Source organism: Uloborus diversus, chromosome 4 (assembly GCF_026930045.1).
Source record: "Uloborus diversus isolate 005 chromosome 4, Udiv.v.3.1, whole genome shotgun sequence".
Lineage (NCBI taxonomy): Eukaryota > Metazoa > Arthropoda > Arachnida > Araneae > Uloboridae > Uloborus > Uloborus diversus.
Window position 1 is genome coordinate 95,621,083 of NC_072734.1, and position 23,494 is coordinate 95,644,576.

Here is a 23,494-nt window from a genome sequence, read left to right on the forward strand (position 1 = left end):
GTTTTCTTAAAAGAAAATCGCTTCTAGTAGGGGGTATGGTAACCCCGGACGGCCAGCAATGTAAAACACCTCTAAGGCATGGAATTAATGAGGCTATTAATAAGGGGCTGGGGTATTCTGCCCCACTCCTCCTGAAGCGCTCATTCCGGTTCTTGGAGAGTTTGGGGAGGTGGTAGGCGTCCAAAAACTCGTTGCCTAGAATGTCCCAAACATGCTCTATTGGGTTCATATCGGGAGAACACGCTGGCCATTCCATTCGTATGATTCCTTCCGCCAAAAGAAAATCATCAAATAAGAACGATGTGGTGTGCAATTTTCGTCCATTAACATGAAGTCACCTCCAATTGCTGCAGAGTAAGGGACTACAATAGATGTGAGGATCTCATCCCTACTTTGACGACCGGTCAGAGTTCCATTCAGAATGACATGCAGATCGGTGCGCCCATCAATGGAGATGCCAGCAAGCACCATCACTCCACCACCACCAAATCTCACACTTTCGGGTGCGAAAGCTGGATTGTTTCTAGTGCCACGCTTTCTCCAGATGAAAATACGATATCATATGGATAAAGACAAGAACGGGACTCGTCAGAGAAAAAAATATTGCTCCATTTATTTCTTCTCCAATTCACATGCTCTGTTACCCACTCCCTGTATCGCGACGGTGTCTCGCAGCTAATGTGACACACACCATTAGTCGACGAGCATACAGACGTACAGCGTGAAGGCGATTTCGGACAGTTTATGTGAAAATTGTGGTGCCAGTACCCGAGCGAAGGTGCCGTTGTAGTGGGGTGGCATTCATACTTCGGTGCTTCGGAGCCGTTAAAGCTAAATAACGGTCTTCGTTGAGCGTTGTTGACCCTGAAATGCTGCCCTGATCTTCGGCCAGCATTTCTAGTCTCTAAAAACCGTTTCCATCTCGTAGAAATCATACTTTGCAAAACTCTAATAGCTTCTTTTGCCTTGGCTTGTGTTTTCTTGCCTCTAGCCTGCCAACCACTCTAGAAGCTTCTGATTCCGTTAAATGAGTTCGTTGAGGCATCGCACTCATCGAAACAACGCGCTTACTGAATGTCGATCATTATTTTCTGCTTTGTCTTACAATAAGTTAAGAGCGAAATCTCATTCGCCGCTCCTGAAACATCGTTTTCGACGTCAAACTCAAAATTTGCATACTGTGATGCTTGAAATTAAGAAGAATTTGCATTTTTAACTCCCTTCTTCTATTCTATGCAAAAAAATATTTGCTAATACCTTTTTTTGTACAAAAACTTACAATATCCTTTAATTCTTTTGAGCAGTGTATTTTTTCAATGACTAAATTTTAATTTTAAAACGTTTCCCCATGGTGTTTAAAACTCAAATAACTCAGAAAATAATGCCTGATTGTTCAAGTGGTCCTGGAAATGAAATTTTTTTCCTAATTCACACTACGCTTTAAGTTTCGCCGTAATACCTGAAAAAGAGTTTTGAGTTTATTCCTTTTGAGCTTTAATTATCGTTATTCTTCGTTACTTCCATCAACACTGTCACGCGAATAGTCCAGAAAAGGAAACGATCCATCAGGCTTTTGTGCAGAACGGATATTGCGAGATCCTTCTTAAGTGAAATCGAATGTTTCGAAGTTTCTCAAAATTCTTTTCTCTAATCTTCAGTTTTAATAAAATTTGTGTTTGCTCCTCTTTCCTTCAAATAAACCGTTGCTGCATTCAGGGGCGGCAAATAGGGGGGTCAAGAGGGGGCGGTCGCACCCCCAAATTTTTTGAGAGGAGTGATAAAAAACGAGCAACTTCATTTTATGTAAATCGCAGAACAATGTTCATAAAAATAGAATCTTGCTGGTTCTCCATAATTATTGATGAAACTTGACCCATTTCCAAACATGAGCAAGTATTTTCCGTTTTTTGAATGATTTATTAGAAACACATCAATCCTTTACCGGCCTTCTCAGAACAGAAAAAATTGATGAAGAATCACGGTTAATTTTTAACTAAAGACGTAATTTCCTCATATAGGCTAAATATTTCATTCTTGTGTGCTCTGTGTAATTATGATTATGAGGCCCGTGCAGTGGTGCGGCTGCATGATTTTCACTAGAAAATGCCTTGGTGTCTTACATTCATTGTTACGCTCATATTTTAAGTGTGTCTATTTAATGAGTGTTCACCACCATTTTCTTTTTCCAGAAACACATTTCAGCTACTCAATGCATAGTATGATTTCATATTATACTTCTTAAAAATACATACTAATGTTGAAAAAAATATCTCACATCAACAAATATCTTTCCTGCGGGCTCTTTGAATATGCAATCTCGAAGTGACACAGGAGGGTCTTCAAGAGACAACACAACACCGTAAAAAAATTCCGAAACGTTGCTGGTTATTTCCGTGGAACGTCTCGGGATTTCACACGTGTTCACCTATTTCCTTGTAAAAACAAGTATCATCACAAAAAAGTTTCCTGAATCGCTACTAGTTTCACGCGTGCAGACTTTTCACTGTTGTGGAAAATATTTTTAGCAACCAGTTTAAAGATTGAATGAGCGTGTTTATTAAGTGTATCGGCCTAAGGTTGCTTACGGCTTACCCAGATTGACTAAGCTCCCAATGAGAGCGAAATTGTCAATGGATAGCTACAGCTTTGCAAGGCAGGAATTGCAGGCAAGAGATATGCTTGGTTCCTTCTTGCGTAGCTTTGGCCGTGGTCGCTCTGATTTTTATGGAGCCTTCTTGGTAAATCAGGAAGGTTCTAATCAATTACACTAAACCTACTTAATTTTTCTAGAAGGTTCTGGAGATATGACTGACTTTAACAGGGGAGATTCCGCACTTCTTCAGAAAGTTTCAAGGTTAATTTCGGAGAGGTTACTGACTTTTAGCGGAAAACGTTCCTGATTTTTCCAAGATATGTTACTGGTTGAAATTGGGCACATCAGCTGCCTTATTATCGTACAGGAACGTTTCTGAATCGTTTTTACAGTGAAGATGGTCTTTTAAACTATAAAGACCCTCCTCGATAATTTCAAAGCAGTGATTTTGGAAAACGACTTTTTCAGTAATGAAAAAGTTACTATCCATTAACACTTCTTCGTTTGAATGCTTATTCGCTTTTGAACAATACCTTACTCTATCAAAACATTTTCGATCAGCTAAAATTAATTTTTGGAATGCTGAAGCTACAATGTAAAAACGATTCAGAAACGTTCCTGGAAAATAATAGACAGCTGATGTGCCCAATTTCTTCCAGTAACATATCTTGGAAAAATCAGGAACATTTTCAGCTAAAAGTCAGTAACCTTTCTGAAATTAACCTTGAAACTTTATGAAGACGTGCGAAATCTGCCCTGTTAAAGCCAGGAACCTTCTAGAAAAATTAAGTAGGTTTAGTGTAATTGATTAGAACCTTCCTGATTTACCAAGAAGGCTCCACAAAAATCAGAGCGACCACGGCCAAAGCTATGCAAGAAGGAACCAAGCATATCTCTTGCCTGCAATTCCTGCCTTGCAAAGCTGTAGCTATCCATTGACATTTTCGCTCTCATTGGAAGCTTAGTCAATCTGGGAAAGCCGTAAGCAACCTTAGGCCGATACACTTAATAAACACTCATTCAATCTTTAAACTGGTTGCTAAAAATATTTTCCACAACAGTGAAAAGTCTGCACGCGTGAAACTAGTAGCGATTCAGGAAACTTTTTTGTGATGATACTTGTTTTTACAAGGAAATAGTTGAAAACGTGTGAAATCCCGAGACGTTCCACGGAAATAACCAGCAACGTTTCGGAATTTTTTTACAGTGTACAATTGAAACTATTAATAAATTTCACGCAGATGTACATTTCATCCAAGTGTGTGGATCATTTCAGCAAAATTCTTACTCCAAGATAATTTTTTAAAAACGCAAAAAATATTCAAATGACTTGAGAAGAGGTGACCAAAATGCATATTTATTTAAAATATTGTATAAAATAACAGAATCAGTTTTTAATAAAATTAGCACAAGATTTGATGATAAATATTTTCCTGTATTGTTAGTTCCCTGTTATCTGGGTTGGATATTGAAAACAAAAAATAAAATGTTTCAATTATGAGTAAAATTTATAGCATGAGGCAAGAAGAATTGTTTAAAGACTAGACTAGACTTGACTGTTCAATGATGAAAAATGAAGACTATAACAATATTTAAAGTTACCATGGTGATTTTGATGAGCAAGATGTGAAACGTATGTTTTCATACGTAACTTCGTTTTAATTATTTTTCAACTATTCCAATCAGTTCAGCTAGTAGGAAATTAGTAACCAGATTTCCTGTTCTTCCATATTTTAAAGATCAGGCATCAAAACTTTATTAAAAGATGGAAACTGTAGTATCAAGATACTTTGTATGATAACATATTACAAAATAAATTACAAATTTTGTCACAAAAATTTAAATTGTTTTTGAACACTAATTTTTATTAATTCTAAGCCCATATCATGATTACTTGCTGTTAGCCAATATGTGTTTTGTTCCATACTGAGGTAATTCATACTTAAGAAACTCGACCCCCCAAATGAAATGCTGGAATGGCGCCCCTGGCTGCATTTTATATGAAAAAGTTTGAAGTAGATTTTTTTAAATTGAAAATTAACTAATCATTATCATGTCCCAATCTAAATTCAGCTATGGCTTTTTAAAATATCGTAACGTTGATCATCTATAAATGATACAATAACAAAACACCGCCTATTACATTTAGATTGAATTACTTTTTTTGAATGGAGTTTTTTGTGCCCAATCATAGAAAGCATTTACATCAGAGAGAGCAAGATTAAAATCATTTCCAATTTGATTAAACTCTATCTTCCTGAATGAGAAGTCGACTGTTGTTGTCAAAGGCAGTTTATATATAGAGGTGTCCCTCGTATAACACGGTACTTCTACAACACGGTTTCGATATTACACGATACAAAACTTTAATTCAGAACTACACGGTTTTGATGTGTAACACGAATTTTAAAAGAAGGAATTTCATTTTCGTTCAATACACTGTCAAAAAATTTATGATAATAACTATAATAAGTTTTTACTTTGTTTTTATGAAACTTTTACGAAAAATTGTCTTGTCTTCGGCTCAAAAGTTCGGTTTCTCCGCATAACACTTGCTTTTAATTTTTAAGTACATACTTTATTTTTCTCATCAGTGTTTTAAAAGCAAAAAGATGAATATTTTATTTTGTTTCCAATGCATTCTAAGAAAATAACATTAGGATTAAACATAAGCTAAATTTGGCAAACGATAATTAAAAAATGTAGTCGAAACAAAACATAAAATAAAATAGAGTACCTCTATTCATTTTATTTTATACTAGTGGTACCCGCACGGCTTTGCCTGTAGTAAAAATTAAAAGGTCATTTGGTTCGCCTGTATATTTACAAATAATGGATGGTGAATTCCTCGCCAATTTACTGTATTTATTTGCTTGCCCATGTTACGGTTTCACGTTGTGATAATTTCGTAATTTATTCGTCCACGTTATGATAATTAGCTCGGTAAAATTTTCTTAAAATTGGAATAGGAAAAGAACAAAATCGAATTTTGGAAAAATAAATTCGAGGTGCACACCTCCATGCTACAAACTAATTTGTACCAGATTTCATGAAAACCGGGCGAACGATCAAGGCGCTATACGCGTTTATATTACGTTATTTAACAAATTATTTTAAAGGTACTGATCTAAGCTAAAATTGAATGAAAATAACAGAATGTGACTGTCGTATGCGATCGACAAATTTAAATAGAATGAGTTTTAAACATTTTCTCCTCCGAAAAGTTTCAAACTTGAAGCTGAGAAAGCGATCTGTATCATGTTTTTGATATATTGCATCAACATGATCGCACCAGGAGAGAAAGTGCTGTAAATATTTCATATAAGCGTTTCTCAACGTTGTCCCTTCTCATGCCTCTGAATATATTTCTCCGTAAATCAATGCAATTTATTCTGGAAAGACTGCAGGGCTTTCACGAAAAACCCTGCCTCGATTCCTTATTCTCATCTTCAGAATCAACTGCTAGGCATGAAGAATTTTGAATTTGTGAAAACCGATTTTATGGATTTCATGGAGAAATCCTTTTTGCGTTAAAAGGGGATACAAGCAAGGCTTTGAAATTTATTTCAAGATCGCGTTAGTCTAGGGTGCGGAATGCTGTTTTTCAATATTCATTAATTTGCAATCTATTTCTCAAGCGTGGATGTCTTCTAGGAAGACATTCCTGGCGCTTTCAATTCCATTGCCGTAGGATTTGTTTATATAGTAGTAGGTTTTACCGAAGTCGTTCTTAACGTTTGTCCAATTTGGTTACTTCGACATGTAGAATGTATTAAAGCAACTAAAGGGTGTTTTTTTAGAGGTATAGAACTTTAAGTTGGCAACACTGTTTGATATTTGTGCCATTTTGATAACTGTCTCTTGTTTTGTGTTTAGTTTGGTTTGCCATTCCATCATGAATAGACAACAAGACGGTGCAACATGCCACACAGCGCGTGGCACATTTATTTATTGAAAAAAACGTTCGGTGAACGAATGATTTCGCGCAATGGACCCGTTTATTCACCTGTAAGATCATGCAATTCAACACCGCTGGATTATTTTTTGAAGGGTTATGTGAAATCTTTGGTCTACACCGATAAGCTACAGACGATTGACGCCTTGGAAGAGAACATTCGCCACGTTATCGCTGAGATACTGCCTCCATTTCTGCAAAAAGTGATAGAAAATTGGACTTTCCGATTGGACTTTCTCCGAGCCAGCCGAGATGACCATATGCCGGAAAGCATATTTTAATAAAAATGGCAAAGAATAATCTTTCGAATAAAGCGAAATTCATTGCACTTAAGACCATTTAACTGTTTTATTTGAACCTAAAGTTCTATACTTCCAAAAAAAAAAAAAAAAACACTTTTTACTAGTACTTTCAGGCATTCGACAAGTTGCATGTCCTCAACCTGTTTGGTGGTCTAGAGTGGGACAACTGTACTTAATGTATAGCTTGCCAACTTCTATTAACTATAATTATTTAAAATATTGGCACTTGTCAAAAGTATTAAAGTCAAAATGGAATGCAACTCAGACATAGTACAAGTATATTCTATTTCTTTACCTTTTGAGGTTTTAGTATTTTTATTCCAAGTATGTTTTCTTTAAAAAACAAGTGTTCACATTAAACACTTTTTTACGTTTATCGCTTGAAACTGAAATTTCTTTCAGAAACTCATATCTGGCTTTTTTTTTACTCTTGGTGTTTCCAACTGACAGCTATTAAGTTCTAAATGCTGACATCTGAGAACAACGTTGTCCGGCTCAGTTGCTCAGTCCTTCTGGGCCCAAAAATATGAAATAAATAGTAACGTTTCTCGCAAACATTTTATTATAGTTTAAGACAACAGAGGTGGATGAAGATAATGACCATTATTAGAAATCATGTTTTCAAATCGCTTTTCTTGAAATATAGTAGTTAGCATCTGTGCACACTGCTTAATATTATTTATCAATGCTTTAAATATGACGCCGTTAAAAATGTGGGATTGGCAACTCTTTGAACTGCATGTCTCTAAATCGCATTTCTACAAACTACATTACTCCTCAGAGAAGGGCTGCTCATCCCCCCCCATCCAAGTTCATGAATCCCTCCTCCCAATTTTCTTAACCCTATTTCCCTTTTTTTAGCTCCCTTTTTATTTCATTTTTTAAAAAGTATGTTCATTATTTTTTTTTAATATTATTAACTAGCTGTGTTGCCCGACTTTACCCGGTCTACCTTGGGAAAAAAAAAAAAACCATTGCGTCAAATGAAGTTTCGTCAATAACCAGGATTAAATGAAAGAAAAAAAAACATCATGGAAAATTTTCTCGCTAAACAATGACGACAGATATTAAAATAATTTTAAGAAATTCAAATAAAACGAGAAAGATGGATTTAAAAGGCGTAACCATGGAAACACAAAATAAAATAAGTTTAGGAATTGAAAATGACAAAAATGGAACTAAACAATGGATTCAAAAAGCGTTACCGTGGAAACGCAAAATAAAATGGTTAAAAACTTGAATAGAGAACAGATTTTTGAACTTCATTTAATTAGAGATAGAGGGTTAATCTTTCGATCTTCGGTCAGATAGATCTGGAGTAAAAAAAGCAGCTTTTTCCAATGCTGTCAAAAAGAAAACTGTGGGGCAATTCCTTCTCTTTTTATTGATGGATTTAATGAAGAAAAGAGTGCCTAAATTTCAGCTAAACGTAAAAAAATTCGAGCTAAAAACGTAAAAAACTCCCGCCGCAATTAAATTAGAGCATTTTGGAACAAATTGCGTAGAACGCGGAAAATTCTTCCCTTTCCAACGATATATAATATTACTATTTGCGAGTAATTTATCGGGAATTTATGTGAAAATTGGGCCTAAATAAAAAAAGAACTATTCATCGAATTGTTTTCAAACTTGTCTGCAAACCTTCTCAGGACTTAAAGGAACAAACTGTGAAAGTTACAGCAAAATCGGCCTGGAGTTTTGCGAGTTCAAACACACAGACGCTTTTTAGAGACTTCATTTTACACTATGTAGGGATTTATTTATTTATTTTTAATTATTATTATTATTTTACTAGCGAAGTTCTGTGCTTCACACACAGACACAGAAACACACACACACAACTAAAAAGATAAATGAAATAAAATATAAACAGAATTAAATAAAAAATAATTTAAGTTAAAAATAAATTATCAAATAAATTTTTAAAATAAATAAAAAAAAATTCAAAATTCCCCCTCCCCCCCCCAAAATTTTGATGGCGCAACTTAAAATTGGAATAGAAAAAGAACAAATTCTATTTTCGAAAAATCGCTTCAAGGTGCACACCCCCATGCAATAAACTAATTCTTTGCCAAATTTCATGAATATCGGCTGAACAGTCTAGGCGCTACGCGCGTCTCAGAGATCCTGACAGAGAGAGATCCAGACAGAGAGACTTTCAGCTTTATTATTAGTAAAGATTAAATAGAAAGTGGCAACAGATAAAAATTTTGAATCATTGCGTTCTATTTCCTCGTCGGCCAATAATGAATTCGGTTATCAAACATGTGAATAAAGGCTTAGCCTTTATTAAAATCTGCTTTAAAAAAACGTTATAATTCGATTTCTATGAAACATGAAAGTTCCAAACACATTCTATCAAACGCGGAAAACAATTCTCTTTAGTTTGTTAAAAATTTTAAAATTTAATACCAATGTTTTTACTTCAAAAATCGCGAAAAATCTTTTTGAGGTTTTGAATTAATATCTTTGTTAATTAATGTCATCCAAAGATGCAGCCTAGCTAAGAACACTTTCGATCAACTCTCCTTTCGATCAAATGTTTTTTTTTTTTCAAAATCGGTCCATCCGTTCAGGCACTTAGAGTGCTGTGCCACAGACAGACATATAGATACACAGACACGTCACACTTATAACCCCCTTCCTTTGTGTGTCGGAGTTAAAAAGAAAGAAACAAGTAAATATTGTCAAGGTAATGCTTAAACTTATGGGAGTCATGCTATACTAAAGTTAAATTTTTCTAAGTTACCTCGAAACTGGAAATCAAAATTACCCCTTTTAAAACTTTAAAAGAAAATTTCTTTTAGTATAGCTTGTCTGAAGACAGCATAGTAATAATAACTAAAATACATTCTCCAACGTTTTAATTTTCTGCAGGAGAACACTTTCCTCGCGGAGTTGCGTTTTGTATTTCTTATTGATATCTCATAAAAACTGCAGACCTGAAAAAGAACAAGAAGCACACTTTTCGAAGGCGTCCGAATTCTCTTTATTAAATATTCCTTGAAAAGGGGAAAACAAAATTTAATCATTTAATCATCTTGCGGTTAAAAAACGGAGAAATGATGCAACGAAAAAAAAAATAGTTGAGAAAGGGAACTTTCCACTTCTGAGATAATTGTTCTTTCAAAAGCTTAGCCTGAGTTCGGGTTGAATTGTAAATTTTTCCCGAAATGTATTGCCTTTTAAAAACTGGAAAACTATGATTGTATTTTAAGTGATCGTTTTTAATCTTTTTAGTGTTTGCACATACGTGATTACTTTCTTTGTTTGGGAAGAATTGATTATGAATTGAATTACGAGCTAAGATATAATCTCATTTCAAATGATCACTATCGCATTTGATAAGAATTCAAATTGAAGCAGCAAACATCCGTAGGTTAGATCTTGAATTTTATCTTTCGAAAATAACGATTTGTGTTTTGCCAATGTAAGTGATTTCTAATTAATTTGTAGGAATTTTAAAATCTTCTGAAATTATTACCCATAGTGTTGTTTTCTTAACGGTAAATGCAGTCCCGTTGATTCTACAAGACTTGAAAACCCCGTTGAATAGAATGGGCAGAAAACGGATATCTTAAAGGCATGCGATTACAAAAAAGGTTAGATATTGCCATCTTAAATATAGGAAAAATAATTTTAAATTAATATTTATGTCTTTAAATAGAGTATAAGACTAAAAATTTGAAAGAAAAAAGAAGGTTAAAAAAAGTCAGATCTTAAAGATTTTTATTGAAATCCAAATATTTTTAAGTTTTTGTTCCAATACCTTAAAAGTACTTCTTCAGTACTTTTTTTAAATGTATCTTTCAAATTATTTACATTCCTTTACAATTTTTAGTTCGCTAAAGTTTTGTTACGCATGTATAACTTCTTTTGTAGATTAGATTTAAATTATTTTTCAAATAAATATGCATTGTTCAACTCTTTGCTGATACTGGAATTATATTTTGTTACATTAGCAACCCAGATCCCACAACGAGGACTGGCCGCACTTCGAGTTCCTTCCTTCCTATCCAATCGGCCAAAAAAGAGTTATTTACAGCATTTGCATATTTACAAAATATTTACTATTTGATTTAAAACAAGTTGTTACTTTTGGTCCAATATTTGATATTGGATGTATGACTCAGCGTTGGCATTGACAACGGCGAGTATAGAGTTGTTCTTATAAATCCATTTCTTAAATCGGTCCCAAATACCTGTTTTGCAGATTCACTGGCTAGTTCTCCAATCCTTTCATCAGCCCGAGTGTAACACAGAATGCTAAAACAACTAAGAAAGTTCCGAAACGTCCCAGATTAGTTTCGGGCAACGTTCGGGGATTACACAGGTTTTCATCAATTTCCTTTGGAAATCAAGTAACTTTGTCAAAAAATTTCCTGAATTGCTGCAAGCTGCACGAATGAAGACTTCTCATCATCGTGAAAAATATTTTTAGCTACCAGTTTAAAGAGTAGTTGAACTTATTTATTAAGTGCATCGCCTTCCGGTCGGTTAAAGCCGACCAGATTGACTAAGTTCCCAATGAGGGCTAAAGGTAAGATCTCTGTAATCTGTAGCTTTGTAGGAATTGCAGACAAGTAACATGGTACTTGATAATTACCTGCGATTCTGTTTAAGCTTTGGTCGTGGTTGTAATAATGTTTTAGGAGCTTTCCTGGTAAAGCAGGAAGGTGACAACCTATTGTTTTGCAGCTACTTAAGTTTTCTCTGAAAATTCCTGACTTACTCCAGAGACATAAATGGCTTTAACCTAGAACTTTTCTGAATTTTTCAGAAAGATTCCAGGATAATTTAGGAAGGTTTCCGACCATTAACGGAAAAAGTTCCATTTTTTTGTAGAACATGTTACTGGAAGAAATTGACTGCTCATTATTTTAAAGTAACGTTTCTAATTGCTTTGACAGTATTCTGTACATGATTAGTTTCTAAATATCACAAGACATCTGTGTTTGTAACACTTTATATCATTAAACTGAAAGAAAATAAAACCGTTAATGCGTCAATCAAAACTCTTTACAATTTGATGCTTCAAATTGTAGTATTGGTAAAAGAAATTCTATCATATCTACGGAAGTGTGTCCTGAAACTGATCTTTTGCCTTAAGTACTGTTTTGTGAGCCAAGTCATTTATATATAATGACATTCGTCCACTTCCGCGGCCAATAAAAATTTATCAGGTTTATAATCCTTCGTTGTCTAAAAGCAGACATTTCATTGAGTCGCTGGATTCATGACGTTTAGGAGATCAACTGAGAAATCACTTTTAGAATACATGATTGTCAATAAGTGTACTATACAGGTCCACGGAAGATTTTTTTTTTTTTAATTTTTTCAGCCGAACCATACAGAAGCACAATTTTTAAGATGTCACTTTAAAGTATCTTCCTCTCATTGGCAGTTCAGTATATAAAGCCGCAAAACTTCCATTAGCTAACGCTAACTAACATTAATGCCAAAAAGGTTCTGAAATTTTTACAGCGAGATCAGGGTAACCATTTTCTTTCTGAATGGCTTTGACAATATACGTTAAATACTTTCGATGATATTTTTAAAGATAATTTTTAAATCTTCTGATCAAATTTCTTCTGATCACATTCTATTTAAGCTTCATTTTTCGAAACCAGTTAAAGCCTTCTCAATAATTCCGGATAACTCTCCCAGGTCACACTCAGGCTTTTGGAAGTGAAACCCTCTTGTGAATCGGCAGAGTAGTAGAGTAATTAGAGCAGAAACAAGAAATGATATTAGAAAAACTTGATTATCGCGATCATATATGCCAAAACTGAGTTATAAGTTTAACTTCAAATCTTTATACAAAAGTAAAAACCTGTTTTAAATCATGCAGTAATAGTGAATGCTAAAGTTCTTTATATTCGTAAATACTGTAAAAAGCTATTCTTCTTGACTTGGTGGATAGGAAGAGAAGGGTGGAACACTTATTTCAGCCATCTCCGTGGATTGTGGGTTGTTAATGTAATTAATTGTAGTTGAGTATTACTAGCGAAAACTGCATATAGAAAATTTTTTGTGAAACACGAAAGGCTGGACTATAAGGCAAGAAATACTGCGATGTGCAAAAAAAAGGCCTAAAATCCCGAATTTTTTATCACTTCAAGAAGTTTTATTTTATGCACAAAGTAAAAACGTTAAAGGAATGCAAATATTTTTTAAAATACAAGAGAAAAATCGTTGTTACGGTATTATAATAGAAGCTTAAAATATATTGTATTTCAATTACATATTCCTAAATTTGGCCTCATTTTCCTTATTTTTATTAAGCTCTTGCGTGAGTTAAAGACGTAAACACTTTTTACAAATTATATTTGCTCATATAAATGATGCCAATAGCCAACTTATTTTAATGTTCGAAGTCATCTCTGGAAATATCTTTTTTTTTTTTTTTTTTTTTTGGACCAGCCTTCTGCTGAGTCTTTATCAAAGCGTGTAAATAATTTCGAATAAATATTCACGTATTATAAATATTTCAAAGTAAGTAAATTGTGTCAAAATGTACCCAATGTTATTGTTGCCAGCCCATAAAAAGCAATTAAACAAAAAATAATTCCTAATACCTTGTTTTACTTACAACAAATTTGTACATTCTTCCCTTAAAGCTTCAAAGTTGTAAAACTTAACGCCTCAGTGATGGGGGGTGGGGAGGGGTGCAACCTTGTTTGGATGCTGGTAATGAGGAAAAATCAAAGCTTGTTTGAAGTTTTTTATGAATTTAATTCACTATTTGATTACAAGCATGAAAATCAAAGAAAAAATGCAGTTTTCTACACTATAGCGACTTTGAATCAAATACGTGTGTGTTATTATCGTTGTTTTCGTGACAGACCATTGATTGATGTTCCAATAATAAACTAATAAACTTCGAGGAGGAAATAGAACAGACGATTTTTATAAACTTCCCAACTTGTTTTATTAAATATACGCGGGAAGCGAAGAGCGAACTTTAATCGTTTATCATCTTGCGGTTGAAAAATGGCGAATAATGTTACAAAAAGAAAGGGAAGTTCTTTTTAAAGAGAATTTTCCAGTTGAGAAGTAATTGTTCGTCTAGAAATGAAGAACATATTTATGCCGTATCTATCTTTTTTTTTCCTCCTTTTTTGTTGATTGTTTCGATAAATGGAAAATTATTATTTCTTTGAAAGGTTTTTATTACTTTGTGAGACCAACTGTATCACATTTAGAGAAATGTTGTAGCAAATAACGCAATATCTTTTAGTTGTCACAAGAGAAAGATAGAAAATTTGCTTCTATTTTCATTATTTAGCTATATATATATATATATATATATATATATATATATATATATATATATATATATATATATATATATATATATATATATATATATATTCAGGGCCGGATTACTAAATAGGCAATGTAGGTATGTTTTTCGCAATCACGAGCGTGTGTGTATGTGTGTGTGTGTATGCGTGTGTACGTAGGATATGAAAGCAACCTGGAGACGGTTTTCGCAAGAGGAGCAGCATCGTGAGGCCTGTCGACGCGGCGGTGCACAGTGGTGCCAGAGTGGAAAAAATTCGATTTTCGAAAGCGCTTATTTCGATTATCTGGTGTATGATTCTCACACTATATAAGATACAGAATATAGGAACGGCATCATTTTTTCCGCTGTATCGAGGTTATTCCCATTAATATAGGCTCAAAGTCAGAATTATGTAAGTTTGACCAAATTCCACCCTACTCAAGATGGGTGATAAAAAAGTGTTAAAAAGTTAGAAAAAAATAATCAATTTTTCCCCTTGCTCTACGATGGTCAATTAAACCACTCATCAGTCAAACAGTGCAAAAACATATTAGAGCGCTTTACAACGTTATAAGTTACAAATTTTAAATTAGCATTGAGAACAGCTAAGGTAACAAAAAAAGCTCCGGCTTCCTCCGCGATGGGGAAGGTTATTTATCAAACTAGGGGTGCTTAAGTAAACATTAGAACACAAATCACCTGCCTTTATCTGTCTATCCGATCATAACACAGTAAAGAAAGGAAAGGGTTAGAGTACGTATCTGTTTGTTGCACTATTTTGTTAATAGAATTGTCTCAGACAAAACATTTCCCCACGTCAAAACCTTTTTTATTTGAGTTCAGTCTAGTTGCTAACGTGGTCTAGCCATGAGCTCTATCAAAGTTAAATACCGTGATTTGTGTGAGTGCTTGTGGAATGGTACTAATTTCGACGTATTCCTTCGACAAAATCACCCTGAACTTGACGAAGGAAACATTTGTTTAATGTTGACAGCTCTTAGCAAGAGTTTCTTACCTCATTTTAATTTAAAAAAAAAAGATAAAGTAAATCGATACTGGGAGAGGTTCAAAAAAATGTTCAGCGAGTGGATGGAAAATGAATACGTTTTCAACATACCGGAGCAGGAATCTACAGGATGTGTTGGGAGACCAAGTAAAGACTGATGATTCTGGTGAATGAAGCAAAAAGAATAAAATACGTAAACTTCAAGCATCATACCAACAAAGCTTGATTAACACGGCTGCGACACATGAAAAGCACGATAAAACCAAAGCTTTGTCAGCCGATCAAGCATTAGCAATCTTTCTCCAGGCCAATCTGACAAAATATCAGTACGAGATGATTCGACAAACACTAAAAGTCCTTGGATGCCATGTATCTCCAAGTTATAAAAAATTAATCATCTCAAAGAAATAATGCTACCCTGATAATATGTTAATTAATGAAACGTCTGCAGTTGTCCCTTTATAGAATTTGCCTGACCATACAGCTAAACGAATTCTGGAAACAAAACCCTAGAAGAACTAGAAAAATTAAATGAACATGAATTAATATTGACGACGAAATGGGGATTCGACGATGCCTCAGGACAAAGTGAATTTGCCCAAAATATTCAATCAGCAATAACGAAATAAGTGACTCGAATTTATTCATGACGTCCATAGTTCCTCTGAAGCTCACAATTCCAATGGATGTTGATCAAAATGGATCGATTTGGGAAAACGGCCGACCTTCTTCAACAAGACATTGCAGGCCCTTGAGTACAGCTTCCAGAAAGAGACACTTGATTTGGCACGAGATGAAAAAAAAAGGTTTGAAGAAGAAATAGAGAAGTTGGAAATTACCCAAGTTGTGATCGGAATTAATGTCATCCGTATTCGACACACGTTGGTGATGACAATGTTGGACGGCGAAGTAGCTCAAGTCATCACAAATACAAAGTCTGCAAGTGCCTGCTACATATGCAATGCTTTACCTTCGGAAATGAACGACCTAACAAAAATCCAACAGAAACCTCTTAATGTGAATGCTCTTGAATTCGGTATCTCTCCATTACACGCCAGAATCAAGTGTATGGAATACATCCTTCACATTGCATTCAACAAAAAAATCGAAAAATGGAGGACTACAAAAGACACAAGAGACATGTACGAAAACGAAAAGAAACGTATTCAACAAGAGTTTCTTGAGAAAATCGGCATCAAAGTGGACTTTGTTAAGCAGGGTTGCGGATCTTCAAATAATGGCAACACAGCCAGACGTTTTTTCAATGAGTGCAAGGTCACAAGTGCAATAACGGGAGTCGACGAAATTCAAATCCATCGGATCGCTACCATTCTGGAAGTCATAAACAGCAATGCAATGATTGACCCAGTGAAATTCCGACTATTCTCAAAAGAAACAGCAGAGCTTGCCATTGAGAAGTATTCATGGTACTACATGCCATCCACAGTACATAAAATTTTGTTACACAGTTCTGAAATAGTGCAGAAGTCAATTTTCCCAGTCGGAATATTGTCGGAAGAGGCACAAGAAAGTAGGAATAAAGATTACAAGGCATTCAGGATCACCAACTCGCGGAAAATGTCTCGTATATCCACCAACGAAGACGTGTTCCACAAGCTACTTCGGAACTTTTTATCACGAACATGAGACCCGAACCAAAGAAAAAGCATCTGGAAATCAGTGAGGCAGCTAAGGAACTGTTAATCTAATTTCCTTGAATTTGAATTGGTATGTATTCTTTCAATTTAAGCAACTATTGACAAAGAATCTCAAGCTTTATTATTTTTAAAACTCTCCAGGTCTTTAAGCTTCCTTGAGGGAATCATTTAAAGCAATATTTAATTTAAATATATGCTCAAAATACTTGTTGCAACTTGTTTTTATAAGTACAAAATGTTTCGGAAATTTAAAAGAAAAAAATTACATTTCCAATAGTCTTTCATTTCCTAAATAGTTATTTAATTAACTTCAAAATGGCAATGAAAACAGTTGAACTTGATGTATTTTTTTGTTCTTTTTTGAATGAGACCGGCCCCAGCTTTCTATGTAACCCGTTCTCGAGATATTGAATTTTTTCCACTTTTTGGCCATTCGGCCTCACTGTGCGGTGGTGCTGGCAGAGGGTGCTGGTGGGAAAATAAAATGATAGGAATTCAAAACAGTCAAGTGAGAACAATAAGCAATCGTGATTGCTCAAGAAAAAGAAAAGAAAGAAAGGAAAAAGTAAAAAAAAATGGGGCTCCCTTTTAGTTACTGTATTAATTGTTAATAAACATTACTGGCAATACTTAAAATTGTAGTCGGAACCTAAAACTAGAAGTTTTAAAATGAGGAATAAGTTATGAAATTTGATAAAGGGATAAGGAAGATTTTGCGTGGTGACAGAAATACAGGCTAGAGAAATAATATATGAGATTATGTATAAAATACACGTGTGGGGGGGGGGGGCTCATCACTTCTAATGCCTATGGGTCCCGAAATCCTCAATCCGTAGACTCTGTATATGAAGGGCTGTAAAGGTTTTTAGAAATCATTGTATGATTGTCTGCCGATTTTAGATGTTTCTCTTGTACACAAAATGCCTCGTCCAAAACGCAGAGCGTTATATTCATACAAATGAGTAACGAAGTTCGAATCGAGCCGCATGATCGGCATGCGTGAGGGTGAACTTACGTATAGACAATTCAGAGCCCGCACGGGGCGTAATGTCTCAACTCTGATGCGTATGTGTAAAGGATGGACAGAGAACGATGAAATTAGCCGAAAGGCTAGCCTCGCCTCACCCGCCTAGCTGTGATGGATCGTATAGTATTCTCTCGCACGCTAGCACAACGTTGGAGTACGGATACAGGTGTGACACTTGTTGCATCCACTTTCGTCGACGTCTGTTGCGCTTGGATCTACATGCAAGGATTCTGCTATACAGGATTTCCTTCACCCTCAACCATCGTTACGTCCGGCTTTTACGAACCCACCAACACACCCAATGGCTTGCAGACTAACAACAGGGTCGTCTTCTCGGATAAATACAGATTTAATCTGCACTATAATGATGGATGTCTAGGCGTCAGACGTTACACATAGAAACGTGACCTCCCAGAGTGTGTTATCCAACGTCATACCGGCATAACGCCAGGCGTCATGGTCTGGAACACTATTGAATATCAAGGGGCAGTCCGATATAGTCCGAATTACAGGTAACTTCAATAGCGAGCGCTACTTCAGGAACGCTGTGGCGAAAGAGGTAGTACACTTTCTTCAGAGCATTCCTGGTGCAGTGTTTCAGCAGGACAATGCACGTCCACATGTCGCACGTAGCGGACAAATTGTTCTTCTGTGCGCGACAGGTTACGCTATTTCCTTGGCCTACCCGTTCTCCGGATATCACGCCCATCGAGCATGTCTCGGATTGCGTTGGTCGGAGACTCGCCCATATGTCTCGTCAGGCGCGGCGGTGGATACGGATGAACCTTTGCTTCATGTTGAAGCTATATGAGATGCTATTCCCAATTTGACATTCAACACCGCTGTGATTCGGTGTCAAAACGAATACAGGCTAGCTTAGCTACGCGGGGTAGCTACATTCTATATTAATTTACGCCTGTTATTTTTATTTCATTGATCTGTAATTTTGATCGTTTATTTGTAGCACTGTGAGTAATATGTGTGATAAATTTTATTCCTTTCCAATGAATGTTTCATGTTGTTGCAATTTTTACAAACAGTGTATATATACAGGTAGTTATCAAAATAATGGAAACACCTGTGAATAAAAGTGGCATTTTTGAATGTGCTTCGTAAGTAATGAAGAATAAAACTAGATATCTGTTTTTATAAATAGCAATGTACATATTCTTGTAGTATATGGTAGCTTAATGGAAGTTCTGAAAGCCTTGGATTTTTTTTAAGCGCGTGAAATGTCGGACTTCTCAAACTTTAAAAGAGGCCAAATTGTTGGAGCGCATCTAACTGGAGCAAGTGTAACTGAAACATCTGAATTTAATGATTATGTGTCCATTCTAGAGGTACAGAATCTAAATTCATGACAGCATACACACAGGCACGGTAAGACGAGCTCGGAAAAGCAAAATAGTGGGCGGAAAGAGAAGATCAGTGATAGAAATCGACGGGTATTAATGCGGATTGTTAACTCTAAAAAGCAAACAATAGCAGCAAACACAGAACTCAATCACTATCTGAATTCAGCAGTGTGAGTGATTACACCAGAAGGCACCTTTATTAACAGAACATTTACGGCAGAGTAGCGATTCCCAACACACTTGTCACGGAGTGTACCCATTATTTTGATAACCACTTGTTTGTGTATATATATATATATATATATATATATATATATATATATATATATATATATATATATATATATATATATATATATATATATATGTATATATATATATATATATATATTGAATACAAAATATTTCATTATAAATTGAAACAAACGAAAAAACAATCTAAAGCTGCATTTTCGCCAAGGGGCGAAAAATGCAGCTTTTAGAATTATGTCAAGTATTTGAGATTCAAAAATTACGGAAAAGCATAGATATGCAAACAAAGTAACGAGCACAAATAAACATAATATTAAAAGCACAATAAAGCTGCTTCTTTGTCAGTGGGGGGAGCAGAACACCCTAACAAGAGCCTCACAAGTTTCGGAACACGTCGCAAGTCAGCAAGTAAACAAGGTAGAAGCATTTCTTGATTTATTATAAAGCAAATATTGTAGTTAATGCAGAACTAATGTTCTCCAAAACAATTCAGAATGTGATTTTAAAAAAGACAAGATGACATCAATTTAAGAAGAATTAACGTGTTTGCAGTACCAGTTGATTAAAACGTTTCAAAGATACTTGCTGAGTCGCAACGCCCACTTCCCTACTTGCAAGGCAAAAGGAGGGGAGAAATTAATACACTTAAAAAGTTTTAACTCACTGCTCCCACGAGTTATTTAGAAGTCAAATTTCCCCACATGAACAAAGTATGAACACGACGAAAAAAAAAAAGCATAGGTATGAAAAAAAATGAAAAACACAAATGAACATAATGTTACAAGCACAATTTAGCAGCTTCTTCGTCAGTAGGTGGGAGCAGCAAACCCTGAAAGGAGCCTCACAAGTTTCGGCGCGTGTAATTTTGCTTATCCGTTTATTGCTGCATTGTGTTTATAGTGCAACTCTGGTTAGTTGAGCTGCGACCTTGACTATGTTTACCTGTTTTAGGGTAGTTAAGTAAAAAAATAGGCGTGTTATTGGCTCGGATTTAGTTGGAATATTTTTGAAAAACTACTAAGAAAGTTTCTTAACGCAATTTAGCGCCAATTACCCCTCCCTATTTACCGAAACGAGGTAAACATTGTCAGAGTCGGAGCTCAACTTCTCAGAGCATTACAACAGAACCCCATTCCGCATCGAGCCATGTGAACGTAGTTCCAAGAGAAAAAAATTCTTTGTAATTTTTTACCAGTGTCAAAAGAGCGCTCGTCCCATCTTTTGTATGCGACATACAAGCGTTTTCCCTCTCTCCTGTAAGATAGCGATTATGTGACTTACGTTAGTCTGGCTCTGAGGTTAACATATATTATATTTATTTTTTTTCTTTATTTCGTTTGCATGCCGACGCGGTTTCCTTTTTCTTCGTGTTTAAATCTTATTTAGTTTGATATAATGGGGTTGTTTACTTCAATCAAAAGTAGTACTTTTTGTCACTGAAATTGATAGAATAAGCAAAAAATAATAACATGGACCCAGAAAATGCTTTCATTTTTCCAATAGTTATTTTTTAATTAATTATTTTAAATGTCTGATTTTTCAAACAAGGCGTTGTCTTGATGACGTCACAAATGATGCTCTATGGCGCACTTTCTACCGCGTTTCGACGTTGTGATAATCAATAAGCGAATTAAAATTGCACTCTACGCTTGCTATGAACCATATCGTTGCCAATACACGTGAGTAAAGATGCGAATTAAATATTTTGTTCTGTGAATGGCAACACTGAATGGCATTTCATCATTTTTGATATTATCGGCAAGAAATGTTAACAATCAAAGCACACCGATTTAAGTATTTTTTTTTAAAATATTAAACTTAAACAAAGTATTAAAAAATGGTAAGATCCAACGTTTATAAACATGCTCTTTCAGAAAAAAAAAATACTTTTAAGATTTTGGAAACGACCCCATTCTAAGTGCCGCACTTTAATATAAAATAGTTGTAACATGAAATAGCTTGTTAAATGTATTTTCAAATTAATGAATTATGAATGTTCCATGGAAGCTAGGCATAGAAACGCAACAGATTAACCTTCAAGGAGCAGTAAAGGGGAATTACACCCAAGTCCAACGAGAATCATGAACGGAGTAAGTTAAAAAACTTCAAGAGTATATATCTATGTATTTTCTTTTTTTTTTAATGATGAAATCTGATATAAACCAGCTTAAATATTTACCAACACGCTTCTAAATGAACAACTCTCAACAGATTGGAGAAATATTTTTTCTATTGACACTGGCAGAAGAGAGAGCCTTATAAGAACTATTCTTTGGGGGGGGGGGAGTACATGGTATATTTCTTAGTTTTTTTAATGATGAAACCTCATACAAACCAACCTAAGTAATGTTCCAACAACTGTCTAGATTCACAACTCCAAACTGTAGAAATAGTTTTATATTCACACTGGCAGAAGAGAGAGCCTTAAGTCTCGGATAAGAGCTATTCATTACACAGTGTTTTTCTTTTTTTTTTTTTTTTTTAATGATGAAACCTGATACAAACCAGCCTAAGCAATGTTCCAACAACTGTCTAGATTCACAACTCCAGGTTTGAGAAATATTTTTCTATTGACATTGTTTGAGGGTCTTAAGTCTCAAATAAGAGCTATTCAGTGGATTTTTTTTGTGCAATATGAGCTAGAAATGGTAATTTTATTTTACTTTTCAAAAAAGACGACTTGTTTTTATAGAACAATACGTTGGTACTCTTAAAATTTACTTCACTACGACATTTTTCTGTGGCATCATTCACTCACGGACTAGAGTTTCAGAAACAAATATTTCTTCACATTGCATTTCGTATATTTGCAGGCTACCATCCAAGTGCAAGCAAAAGCTATATTAAACACAGATTTCCATCTTCTAATAACTTAAAAGTAAACATTTGCTTAGACCGATGTTTCAGCTTGACATGCTTTTGATTGATCTTCCAATAATAACTGCACGAGCGTAGGAAGGGCACAGGAAATAAATGATTTTTACAAACTTCTCGAATGCCTTTTTAAATATATGATAGATAGAATGGAGATAATAAATTTCAGTCATTTATCATCTTTCATTTTTAAAATAAATATATATATTGCGGCATATTTGATGTGAAAGGTAATTTTGCGTTTAGAAGCTAATCATTCACTCAAAAATTGAGATACAGTTTGATATATTAAGGTTTATATTTTCTTGTTGGTGGAATAGGGAATTAAGTATTTCAGCTTAAAAAGACATGAAAGTACATTGGATTATGTGTTTAATTACTATTGGTGTAAATATCTTTGTTGTAAATGTGCTGTATTTTCAAAACGTTACAAATTAGCTTAGCAATTTTTATTTTGTCTTTACTGAATTTTTTAATTTAATGTTATGAAACATGTTTTCTGCATAGAATGGATGATTTCAGTTTATATTGAGATATTTTGGTTAGGACGAGTTTTTGGTCTTTTCAACAATCCGTAGTTTAATCAATATTTTTAAAATATTTTTTCGAAATTAATTATATAAGTCTTACTTTAAAGATGATGTAACGTACCGCTGTATTTTTACTAAAAGCTTGAGCATTTTACAGGAAAATGAAGGACAATCAAGCATTTGAGACTGAATACAATTTAAAACACAGTACAGCTGGTTGTATAGGTTGCAATAATTCTTTATTTCTTCATATTTACATCGCCATTACAAAATGTACTTATAACACTTGTCTAGTCAGTAAATTACCGCCCATTAGCCAGGGCTAAAGCAGAATACATGAAATACACCGCCAGCTCAGTCATTTCCAGCCGAGGACTGCAGTTTCGTGCTTATTAGCACTCATCAGCCCGGCATAGGAAAGTGACTGAACTGATTGAAAATCTCTTAAGGAAGCCAAGAGGGCCAAACAAACTGGTAGCTAAAATAGAATTAGCCAGACGAGTGACCGATGCAATGGTTCGGTTCAACTCGAAAATTGTTGGCAAGGCATGGTATAGGCAGTAAATTACCGCCCATATCGAATTTGATTAAAGTCGATTTTTAAATTTTTTTCCTGTCCTAATAAAGTTTTTGTTTTTGTCGTGATTCAGGGGA